This window comes from Pituophis catenifer, unplaced genomic scaffold (assembly GCF_029215685.1).
Source record: "Pituophis catenifer annectens isolate HBS135680 unplaced genomic scaffold, rPitCat1.0.hap2 SCAF_2, whole genome shotgun sequence".
In the NCBI taxonomy this organism is placed as follows: Eukaryota; Metazoa; Chordata; class Lepidosauria; order Squamata; family Colubridae; genus Pituophis; species Pituophis catenifer.
The window spans coordinates 193671405-193684233 of record NW_027256882.1 but is presented as its reverse complement, the minus strand read 5'-3'; the positions used below and the strand labels follow the sequence as shown (position 1 = coordinate 193684233).

At 44.7% G+C, this 12829-nt stretch overlaps 1 long non-coding RNA gene across 1 annotated transcript; it reads left to right on the top strand.

The window, feature by feature from the left end:
- The first annotated feature begins 4880 nt into the window (after positions 1 to 4880).
- On the top strand, positions 4881 to 7137 carry LOC139313073 (uncharacterized). Its single transcript, XR_011600065.1, has 3 exons — positions 4881 to 5811; positions 6140 to 6374; positions 6817 to 7137. It is a non-coding gene; the product is annotated as an uncharacterized lncRNA (long non-coding RNA).
- The last annotated feature ends 5692 nt before the right edge of the window (positions 7138 to 12829 follow it).

Sequence of the window (12829 nt, the reverse complement as noted above, 5' to 3'; positions counted from 1 at the left end):
CTCAGCCAGCTTCGTCAAGGCCGTAGGAGAGAAAGGCCGGCACAGACACCGGAGAGGGAGGCTAAAAATCGACAAGCGTTGGCGGACCTCCGTGCAATGCGAAGTCTCATTTAGAGACTCAGCCGTCTGCACTGTTTTACCCACCCGGCTAGCACGGATGAAGGTGAGGAAAAGGAAGGCCGTTGTGGGGGAGTTTGACCCACATCCCCCCTCCAAAACTCTCCGAACTACCAGGGCTCAGAAGGAGACCCTAAACCTGTCTAACCCAGAGCAAAACAAAAAGACAGGCAACCTTGTCTTCAGGGGGACACCAAAGGGAATAGGGAACTACCTGCATTGTTGGCAGATGGATGTACCTGAAGATCATCCCCTCAGCATAGACCCAAGAACTTTCTTGCAGGGTGTGCACCCCCAGATCCGTGACAAGCTCATAGAAGAAATTCGGGCTTGGAGAGGACTCAAATTCCAGCTGGTGCTAAAGGTTGATCTCTGGAAAGGCGCTTGCACAGAGGCTAAGCTTTGTGACAAACAGGAAGTTGTCTTGCAGAACAGTGAGATCGACATGGCACTAGGCAAGGCATTCAGCACTATTCAGGAGAGGCTTGAGAATTGGACCCAGAGAGGTTCCGGTTGGATGGTTGAGAGAGTGCAGAGACTCTGGCTTAAAATTGCCCGGTATCAACCCATCCGGGGTGGCTCCTACATCTCAAAAACATCTGTGTTGAGAAACACAAAGGCAATCATAAACGTGAAAAACAAAGATGATCACAGTCTGAGGTGGGCACTCCGCTCAGCCCTGTACCCTGCAAAAGACCACGTGGATAGACCCTCACAGTACCCCACTCAGGACAGCCTTGATTTCAAAGGGATCAAAGCCCCCACACCCATCTCCCATATCGAGAGGGTAGAAAAACAGAACAATCTAGCCATCAATGTTTTTGGCTGGGACAAGGGCGTTGTCATCCACCGGCTCAGCTGTCAACCAGAAAACATACTCAGGATCAACCTCTTGCTGACCGAGGAGGCTGGTAAATTCCACTACGCCTGGGTGAAAAGTCTCAGCAGATTTCTGTATCATCAAACTAAGCATCGAGAGCGCAAACATTTCTGTGAGTGCTGCCTCCACTGCTACACCAGGGAAGACCTGCTGAAAGACCACAAGCCTTATTGCCATGGGATTGGGCAGATGGTGGTGAAAGAGGTGATGCCAGAAGAAGGTAAAAACAAGTTTTTCTTCCAGAACCACCACAAGCAGCTCCCATTCCCATATGTCATATACGCTGACACTGAGGCCCTCATCACAAAGATCAATGGCTCCAAGCCCAACACTACAAAAAGTAACATTCAAAAAACACAAGAGCATGAGGCCTGTGGCTATGCTTATATAGTTGTGCGCTGTGATGGTCAGACAGAGCCACCAGTTATAATCAGAAGGCCAAATGCAGCAAAGGACTTTCTAAACTCTCTCCTAGAAGAAGTAAACAAAATCAAGTTGGAGCTGGCCAAATCCCACCCCATGATCCAAGACAACAAGCAGACCCGTGTGTCAGAAGCCACTTGATGGAAAGATTGTCCGTGACCATTGCCACACCACAGGGAAATACCGAGGTGCCGCCCACAATGACTGTAACCTTAAGCTGAGGCAGCAATCCAGAAATCCAGTCATTCCAGTTGTCTTCCACAACCTGAGGGAATATGACTCCCACCTCCTGATGCAGGCTATCTCAAAGGTAAAGGGGCATAAGATTACCTGCATTCCAAACAACACAGAGAAATACATCTCCTTCTCTCTAGGGCCACTCCGGTTCATTGACAGTGCCCAGTTTCTGCTGGCCTCCCTTGACAAACTTGTTTCAGCTAACAAGTCTGAAGACTTTCAAATTACGGCTCGGTTTGAGTCCAGCAGAGAAAAACGAGAACTTCTGCTGCGTAAGGGCGTCTACCCATATGAGTACATGGACTCTTGGGAACGATTCACTGAGTCGCAGCTCCCACCAAAGGAAGCATTCTACAGCAAGCTCACAGATGGACATGTATCGGAGGCCGACTACATCCATGCCCAAAAGGTCTGGGATACCTTTGGGTGCCAAACACTAGGGGACTACCATGACCTCTACTTGACTACAGACGTACTCCTCCTAGCAGACATCTTCGAGACCTTCCGGAAGACTTGCATGCAGCAATATGGTCTAGACCCTGCCCACTATTATTCAAGCCCAGGCCTTTCTTGGGATGCACTGCTAAAGAAGACTGGTGTGGAGCTGGATCTGCTCACAGACCATGACCAGCACCTATTCATTGAGAAAGGGAAACGGGGTGGTATCTCCATGGTCTCAAAGCGCTATGCAAGAGCCAACAACTTAATGGTAGAGGGCCATGACTGTTCTAAGCCGAATATTTACATCATGTACCTTGATGCAAATAACCTATATGGATGGGCCATGAGCCAGCCTCTTCCTACAGGTGGCTTCCAGTGGGAAAATGATTTGCAGAGTGTGGAAAAAATCATAGTGAACCATCCAGTTGACAGCCCAGAGGGTTACATCCTCGAGGTGGACCTGGAATACCCTGTAGAGCTCCATGACATGCACAACGCCTACCCACTGGCCCCGGAGCGCATGGTGGTTCAGGAAAAGTGGATGTCAGAGTACCAGCACAAGCTCATTGGCAAAGGCATGGCATCTACCGAGGTTGAAAAACTGGTCCCCAACCTCCGCGACAAGGAACACTATGTACTACATTACCGCAACCTTCAGCTTTACCTGTCTCTTGGCATGCGCCTGAAGAAGATTCACCGGGCCTTGAGATTCAAGCAGAGTCCTTGGATGGAGCCCTACATTAGGATGAACACAGACCTCCGCAAAAAAGCGAGCAGTGACTTTGAGGAAGACCTGTACAAGCTAATGAACAACAGTGTATTTGGGAAAACCATAGAGAACCTCCGCAAGCGAGTCAATGTCAAATTAGTACGTGCAAATGAGGAAAAGAAACTGTGGAGTCTTATAGCCAGCCCAGCATTTGCACAGGCAAACATATTTGATGATGACTTGGTAGCCATTCAGGTTCACAAGAGCCACCTAGTCCTTAATCGGCCTATATATGTGGGTATGAGCATCCTTGATCTCTCAAAATATCTTATGTATGACTTCTACTATAACAAGATGAAGGCTCAATATGGGGAGTGCTGCCAACTCCTTTACACAGATACCGATTCCCTTCTTCTTGAGATCCAGACAGAGAATGTATACGAAGACATGATCACACAGGCAGACCTCTATGACACATCCAACTATCCAAAAGATCACTCCCTCCACAGCATAACAAACAAGAAGGTCTTAGGGAAGATGAAGGATGAGTGTGCTGGAGTGGCCATCGCTGAGTATGTTGGCCTGCACCCCAAGATGTATTCAATCCTGGAGGCTGGTGGCCCAGAGGCCAAGAATATCAAGAAGGCCCAGGGTGTGAAAAAGAGCGTTGTGAAAAAGCACATCCATCATGAACACTATAAAGAAGCCCTCTTCAGCAACAGGACCTTCGGCCATTGTACGTATGTGTTGCGGGCTGAGCGTCACCATATCTATGGACAGTACCTGAACAAGGTAACGCTGTCTCCCTATGACAGCAAGCGCTGGATTGCAGAAGATAGGGTGAACACCCTAGCTTATGGCCACAAGGATGCCAGAGGCCAGCAGTACCTGGCTAGGAGTGGATGATACTATATGTGATGGCAGCTGGGTATCAGGAGACACCTGGAAGAACTCCTCCTAGACAGTTGGTATAAGTTTCTCATTGTGGAATGTAGAATATTAAACCAAAATCGATGTAGCTTAAAATATTCCACTCTTGACTCATTTATCAACATTCCTCCAGAAAGCTGAAGTCTGTCTTGTTTTTTTTCCTCTAAGGGGGAGGGAGCATTAATGAGCAAGATTTTTGGCTTACTCCTGTCTCATGAATTACTTTTTTACTCAGTCAATTTTTGATGTTGCACTTATGATTGATTATTTTAACCAAGAAAAGAAAGGCTTATATACATCTGAATGACTTCATGGACAATTTTTTTTACAGTGTTCTTGTGATTTTAACCAGATGGACATTCTTGGGGAAAGTCAGTATTATTCCAAATTGTTTCCATTTCGGCATTAAGTTTCTGACTGGATTTGTGGAACCCCAGAGCTTTAGAAATTGTTTTGTAACCTTTTACAAATCGATAGGCTTATGTGACATTTTACAGAAGTCTTCAGCAATTTCTTTGGTAAAGGGACATTTTACTATCTTTGGCGGACATGTAAAAAAGCTGAAAAGTTTTGGATTCAAATACTTAATTCAGAAAATTTTACAGATTAATATACAATTGCAACCAGCGGCTTTTCTTCTGGGATTGATGGACCATTTAGAAAAAAATGTTTTTATATATCATAAGTATGAGATTAATATATACATATATGATGGAACCTATATAGAGACTAAATTGACTCCTTGGATTGGAGAAAAGACAATATTTATATTATTGATTTGAAACTCCTTATAAACTTTTTGTGTGAAATAGAAAAAAAGAAGATATAATTTATAATTTTGATGATTAGAAAAATATAGATGAAAATAAAGTATTTTGAACCATTACAGTAAGAAGTAATTTTATATTTGCACTTATAACTGCTGTAAAGAAAACCAGAAACTACTTTTTTCTATTACTTTCCATTCTTTTTGTACTTTTGGCTCTGTTGTGGTTTTTTTTCTTTACTTTATATTCTTGTTACTTTTTATCTCTTTCTTGAAAATATTTAATAAAAATATTACACACACAGGAACAGGTAGTCCTTGATTTAGGAGCCACATGACCAGACCTATTTTTGTGATTTTTTTTTTGGGTGGTTAAATGAATGCTGCAGTTAAGTGAATGTAATGGTTGTTAAGTGAATCCATTGTTTGCTATGGGTGTCAAGCCTCGCAGCATGCTCGACAACACTACCGCGCGATGACAACAGCAAAGGATATACAGATGTTTACATACACACAGGGTGATGGTGGCACGGGATGCAGGCGGTCGTGTGCAGGGTGTGGAGTGGAGGTGTCTTTTTATTCCATCAAGCGGGCTCGGCCTAATCTCTTCCCTTTTTAAATATGTAAATTTTAATCTGTTTTTAAATTATTGGGGTATTTTAATTTGTCTGGGCCAAATAATTTAATTTGATTTTATCGGGTTTTTAAATTTTGTGTATTTATGTATTTTATTGTTGGCTGTTCACTGCCCTGAGTCCTTCGGGAGTAGGGCGGTATACAAATCGAATAAACTAAACTAAACTAAACTAAACTTGTGCAATGGGTGTAGGGCGGTTCCTGAACGTTGCTGTGGTTCCTGAACATTGCTGTGGAAGAACGCTCCTGAGCACACCGATGGCCAATATGCTTATGGGGAAGGGTGTGGTGATAATAACAGAGGCGTGGTATTAAAAGGGGAAATGGACATAATGAACGGGCGGGCTATTTAAATGCTCACCTTCAGGGATCCATAGCACCGATTTTGTTTGCTTTTGCGAATCGCAGCATGTGTCTGGAAGCCGACGTGAATAAACCAGCATTCTGCAAAGAGCTGAACTGTGTTTGCTGAGTTTTGATTGCGTCTTGCACAGAACTACTGAGAGGAAATCGGCGCTCCCCTTTTCTGGCTATGGATGGCGGAGGGCGTGGATACAGCCGCCGCTTCACCGGCCCTGGAGGAGGAAGGGCCACCATCCAACGCGGAGAAAATCCCGGTTGAGCCTCAGCTTTCGATTCAGCCGAAGGAACGAGGATGAAGCCGCAGTTAGGGTGAGGAGACTAGAGAGGCTGGGCTGGCGAGGGGTGTGGCTAGCCAGGCAGGATCGGGGGAGTGGTGGCAAAGCCCCACTTTGGCTGCTCCGCCGAACGCTCGTAAAGACCCAACGTCGCCTCCATACAGTGAACGGTTTTATCGATGGAGAGAGAGGCGTTGGGTCGACGACGATGACGGGGAGTGGAGTTACTCAACAGGACTGGGCCAATCCACCATAGAAGTACTCCGGGAGCAGTTTGGGGAAGCCAGCTTCCGTGACGCACAGTCCTGGCAACCGTGGTTGACGGGGACTGACTAACACTGGCTGGCACTCTTCCTCTACAGGACAAGAGACCCGGTTCCGGTTAGCCAGCCCCAAGTTGCGGGTGGGCCCTTCCCTAGGCGGTGGTTCCCGCCCGCCTGCCACACACCATCCAACACCCCAACCTGTTGGATCTACAGCTATGGGACCGGTACTTGGCCCGCTTCGCTCAGCTCTGGGACAGGCTGCCAGGAAAAGGCAACTCTTGCATACAAATCCCAGGCTGACAAGCACCAAGCTCCTGCTCCACCTTTACTGGTAGGTGACATGGTATATCTTTCTACTAAATACATCAAATTAAGGCTCCCCAGTAGGAAACTAGGATCAAAATACTTGGGCCCCTTCCCCATTGTCAGGGTTATCAATCCAGTTACCGTAATGCTGAAACTCCCTCCGTTACTGCGGAAAATTCACCCTGTATTTCAGAGTAGCCTTTTGAAACCAGCTAAACTAACCCAGAAAAACTGTGATCGTCCTGGTCCAATCACAGAGGGTCATTATGAAGTGGACGAAATATTAGACTCTAAGATACAAAGAGGGAAGCTGTACTACCTGGTTAAATGGACAGGATATCCAGTAGAGGAGGTGTCCTGGATACCATACACTGACGTACACACCAAACGGCTATTGCGACGGTTTCATAAATTAAATCCACAGAAACCGCGGTTAAGCACTAATGGTGTACATTTGTCTCTTACAGAGGGATCCTTGGTGAAAGGGGAGCTGCCTGTCGAGCCTCGCAGCACGCTCGACGCTACCGCGCGATGACAACAGCAAAGGATATACAGACGTTTACATACACACAGGGTGATGGTGGCATGGGATGCAGGCGGTTGTGTGCGGGGTGTGGGGTGGAGGTGTCATGTGCGACGGGTGTAGGGCGGTTCCTGAACGTTGCTGCGGTTCCTGAACGTTGCTGCAAAAGAACGCTCCTGAGCACACCGATGGCCAATACGCTGATGGGGAAGGGTGGGGTGATAATAACGGGCCTGGTATTAAAGGAGGAAATGGACGTAATGAACGGGTGGGCTATTTAAACGCTCACCTTCAGGGATCCATAGCACCGATTTCGTTTGCTTTTGCGAATTGCAGCATGTGTCTGGAAGCCGACGTGAATAAACCAGCATTCTGCAAAGAGCTGAACTGTGTTTGCTGAGTTTTGATTGTGTCTTGCATGGAACTACTGAGAATGGGCTGCCATTCCCCCCCCCCCAGAAACTGAAAGTAACCGCTGATTTCTAGCAAAAATGTAGTAAATTGCAGTCACATAACTGGAGTGCTGCAAATGACTGTAAGTGCAGACTGGTTGCTGAGCACCCAAAGTGCAGTCATGGGACTGCAGAGGGGATGAAGTTGGAACTCCAAATGAGTTTTAACTTTTGGAACTTAACTTTTGGAAGCTGCATTGTTAGTTCAAATGCTCACTGCTCCTGGGATCTTTTGAAGCCATTCTTCAGTTTAGTAGTCATAGCCCTGACAACTTCTACACCCACTGGGACTGCTTTGGTCTTCACTTTCCACATCCTGAGTCTCTAGCTCATATTTTATGCCTGGGTCCCCAACCCCTGAGCCGTGGTCACTGCTGGGCCATGGCCTACTTACAATGGTCACACAAGCACATACTCACACTCATACAAGCTTGACTCACACAAGCGGTAGGTTGGTGCGCATACACTCACAGCTCAATTTGTGTGAGTGGCAGGCTGGCGTGCACACACATGTATGCGCAGCTCAGTTGACCTGCATGTGCGTGTGTGCTGGCCTGCCACTCACACAAGTAGAGCTTCATGTGTGTGCTGACCCACTGCTCGCACGGCCCGGTTCCCCTCTCCCCTCCCCCTGCTGGGCCACCCAGCCACAAAGGTTGGGGACTGCTGTTCTATGCAGATGTTCCTGTGCACAAATCTAGCTATTTCAATGTTGCTCAGTGTATGCTGTTCCTGCCTGCATTTTACACCCTGCCACTATGTGTTGGACTGTCTCTGAGGTCTCTGGACTTAGTCTTCATTTTGGGTTCCATCTAATATGATAGACCCCTGCTTCTATGAATCTGGTGCTTAGTGTCTTTATATGCTGTAATGATCAGTACTTCAGGGCTGTCTTTTAATCCAGCCCTTTCCACCCTCTGGTAGGGTTTCCCAATGTCTGCCACTTCAGCTGTCTGTTGTTGATACATCCCATGCAGAACCTTATCTTGCCATGGCACTTCCTGTTAGTTGTTTCTCCCATGTCTGCTGCTGCCTCAGACATTCAGCTTTCATTTTTGGGTGCTATCTTGTACTTCTGGATACTCTGGGTTTTATCCAGGACAGTGGCTTTGATGCTCACCAGACTCTGTCCACCTTTCCGAATAGTGTACCGTTTCTCTCTACATCGTAAGGAACTTCCAGGTCCTCATATTGGCAGCTTCCATACCATGCTTTGTCCAGCTCTCTATACCAGCAGGTGTCTGATAACTGGAAGAGCATGTTAATGGTTTAGATTTTTTCTCATTGAGCTGGCTCTTCAGGGCCTCTCTTATCCTTTAGTGGTACTTGGATGTTGCTGTCTTCCTTGCTTCCTCATGGTTCCCTTGTGCTGTGGGTTGCCAAAGTTCTTGTAACAGGCCTCTTTATCTGTTGTGTGGCTTGCTGGCATTTTCACCCCATTAGTTTTAACTATTTTTCCTCTCTTGACTATCATCTATTCATATTTCTCCAATCTAAATGACATCCTAATGTCCTCACTGTAGAGCTTGTGGGTGCTCCATTGCAGGTTTTCAAGAAAAGATGACAATCATTTGAAATAGTGAGAGGACTCCTGTGTGGGCAGGGAGTTGGACTAGAAGACCTCCAAGATCCCTTCCGGTCCTATGATTCTATTATCTGTGTCAGGTGGATCAGTGAGTCAATGTCTTCTCTCTTAGCATACATCTTGATGTCACCTATGTAGGGGAGGTGGCTGATGATTGTTCCATTCTTCTATCCATATCCAGTCCTTATGGTTATCTGACAGAGGGGATCAAACCTATGCAGAACAGTAGTGGATACAGTGCATCACCTTAGTACATGCCACACTTGATGGCCACTTGTTTTAAGCTATCTTGAGCTGGCTTCTAGAATTGGCTTCTACACTCCCATTAAGTTTTTGAGGAAGTTCCTTATTGTCCTGTTAACTTTATATAGTGTCAGGCATTCACAGTGTGCGTGAATGTGTGCGGCATTGGGGTGTAGGTTTTCCTTTAGTCAAGCCAAATTATGTTTAGATCGTTCTGTCTAGGCTAGGGGTCTCCAAACTTGGCAACTTCAAGACTTGTGGACTTCAACTCCCAAAATTCCTCAGCCAGCCATGTCTAGACTTGAATTGTGGGTGATTGTTCTGTCTATGAACAGCTGGTGTTTTGAGCCTCGTGTTGTTCCCATGCCTGACACCTGACAGGACTTTCCATGATGTGAGGAGACAGGTTATTGACTAGTTGTTGGATGGTGCTTTCCCTTGCAGGAATATTTCATGATCAACACTGTCCTTTCTGTTAGCGAGTCTAGGTGCTGCTAGCTAGTCATCAGTGCTGCTAGGCATTCATGTACTGCTGTTAGTTTTATTTAGCCAGTAGACATGGGTCTTGACCAGGCCAGGTGCTATCCAGCTCTTAGTGCTATTGTCCCACTGTTGGATGTTTGCTACTGTGATGGTGACTGATTCCTGTTCTGGGAGATTGTTGTGGTCTGCAGCCATTTTGCATTAGTGTTACGTGTTTTCTCTTTATCCCAAATTATCATATCCATCAGCTTTGGCTTGGTGCCTTGCTGGTGTTCTGCCATCAGTTGGGGAAGGAAGGGGGGAACAAATAGGCAATAAAGTTGTATACTTTTATGATGGGAAATTGGGAGGGAGGAATTGACAATTGAGAAAAAAATAGAACATTTTGAAATCTAGTTCGTACTGGCACACTGACATCTTCAAGGCCATTTGCCCTAAGAGTGGATTTTCATCAACCCAAACACCTCAGCATTTCCCAAAACATCTTGGTGGTGCCAGTTTGGCTACACATGGACAGACTCTGGGGGGAAGGGTTAGGGCAGGGGTGTCAAACTCAAGGCCTGGGGGCTGGATCCGGCCCACAGGGTGCTTAGATCCAGCCCACAGGGCCGCCCTGGAAACAACAAAAGAATGGCTCACAGTGCCGAGCTCCATTTTTGCTGACAGGGTTGCAGGAGGCCATCGCAGCTGAAAACGGAGCTCAGGAGGCTGTTTTCTGTGGCAGAGTGCTTGAGCCACCACAGGTGCCCCTTGACATGAGTGACGTTGAGCTGGCCACACCCATCCTGGCCACACCCACTCTGCCCCCCCCCAGATCAAACACAACCCTAATGTGGCCCTCAATGAAATAGAGTTTGACACCCTTGGGCTAGGAGTTTAGTTCTGTACTGGCACATTGGAATTTTAGATTCTGCTTGACTTTACTGCAATCAGCATCTCTTAGTAAAAGTGCCTTTTCACTTCAATCAAATGGAGTCTAGAGTTTTACTTTCCTAAGGGATCAGACTGGGGCAGGTTCTTCCAGTACTGTTCAATTTCTGCTGTTGGTGCTTCTGCTGTTACTGTGTTGTTGCACAATAGTGGTCCTGAACTATATTAGGAATCCTTATATTCATTTCTAAATTAAAGGAGAGGGGCAGTTGCTTAGTAAGTACTAACATTTTGGCTCTGACTAGTGCAATAAACAATAACAATAGAAATTACCCATTGCAGCCACTAGGTGGCGACATTTATACAATGATAAAATCCTTAAATACTGTATCAAAGGCCTGTTTGACAAATTAATGAGAAGATGCTTGCCTCTACTTCAGTGGCAGTTTGTTTCATAACAGGCCATGCTAGTAAAAAAGCAGATTTGTTCATCCTTAACTAAGTGTGTATTAAAGTACAGGATAAATTATGTGGAAATAAGCAATACTACTACTATTACCTTGAGCCTGAGCCATGTTAGATTTTCAACATTATACTGAGTATTTTAATTGTATTTGGAGGTAAATAGTAACTAACGGATATGCTTCAGCACAGAAACTATGAAGGATCTTGAAAAGGTCCCCCCCACCCCCACTAGCTGCAAAACAGTTTTATGGGCTAATTTCAATTTCTGTTCCACTTTAAACTGTTCTGCATGCAATCATCACTAGTGTTTATGACCCTCATGTGAAGAATGATAATTCCCTAATTCTATATGCTGGAATCAGTAAAAATGATGTTTTCTCCAGATACAGTTTTAGTTTCTTCTCCCAAAAGCTCAGAGATTGAGCTGCTTGAAAAATCCAACCATGAATATTTTGGATATTCAGACATACCCAGTCCTTACTGGATATATCTGGATATTCCATATTTTATTGGAATACAACTTATTTTATAGTCTTGATCAGCAAATAATATTTTCTAATGATCATGATGGGAAAAGATCTTAATGACTGTAAATATTCAGTCTAATTAATGAAGAACATTACATATAGCTCATCTGTATCCAGAGATATATGGTAATGCAGCAGGATGATTAAAATGATGTGCTATGGACCAGGCAGATATTAAAGCATGACTGAGGGATAAAATTACCAAGAATCAGGATATGAACTTCCAGGGTCAAGAATGGCCCAAGAACAGCTAGATCCCTTTCTACATTGTCTTCTAAAGTAGGATAGAATGGGAATGTTATTGATTTGGTCATTTGGCCATATCAAAAGTACAAAACTGATACAAGTATACAATTAAGTGCAGAGAAAACAGCAGGAAAATTGTTTTTTAAACTGTAGCAATATTTCATGAGAAGATTGAGGATAGTTGGTCAGAGTCCGACAATAATAAGAGATGAGTACACAGAGGAGCTCTGTGTGTAAAAGAACTGTGGGAAGTGTGTAAGGATTAAGGTGTACTCCATTTTGGGCAGATTGATCACCTGAATTCTAGCACTAGCATAGAAAAGCCAAGAATGTGTAAGGCTGTACATGTGGTGCATAAGGGTTTTGCTCTTTTATAGTTAGTTATTTCATTTGCAGGTTTTTGCCTTAGTTCTATTGCTGCTGTTTCTATTTTGGGAATCAAGGATCTACAACTATCTAATTACTCAGTTATGGTGGCAATGGATGCACCACTGGAAGGCTTTCACTCATTATTAGGTTAGGGATAGGTCATCATGGGTCCTCCTGGATTCATTATTAATTGAAGAAGGTCTGTTATGGTGTTAGCCAGGTGTGTTTTAAATATCTTAAGATCATAGTTTTGGTGTCCTACTGATATTCCATTTAGATTCTACTGTATTATGCTCTGTAGGTTGCGTTTTTTGGAAGCCAAAATGTTAGTTCATGCAGCTAGTCAGGCTGTGTGACTTCAGAGTTAGATGGCCAATTCCAGAAGATGCTACATATAGATTATTGTTATGTCACAGCAGTTGTACTTGCAGGAGTCTTTGGATAGAATTCAATAGTTTAAAACTATAACAAATAGAGAAATAGTGCATTAGCTCCTCTGATTTCCCTTGTGGTTTCAATCTAGTTTAAAATGATGGTTTTAATTTTAAATTTTAAAATAGTTCGAGACCAAATTATTTGAGAGATATGTTGACCTATTTGACCCCTCCCGCCTTCTGAGTTTATTGAAACTTTACTGCTCTTCTTTGAAAAACAGTTTGATAGGTGGGCCCAAATGAGAAGGCTTTTAATTTTTCCCATATTTTTAATTAAATATTT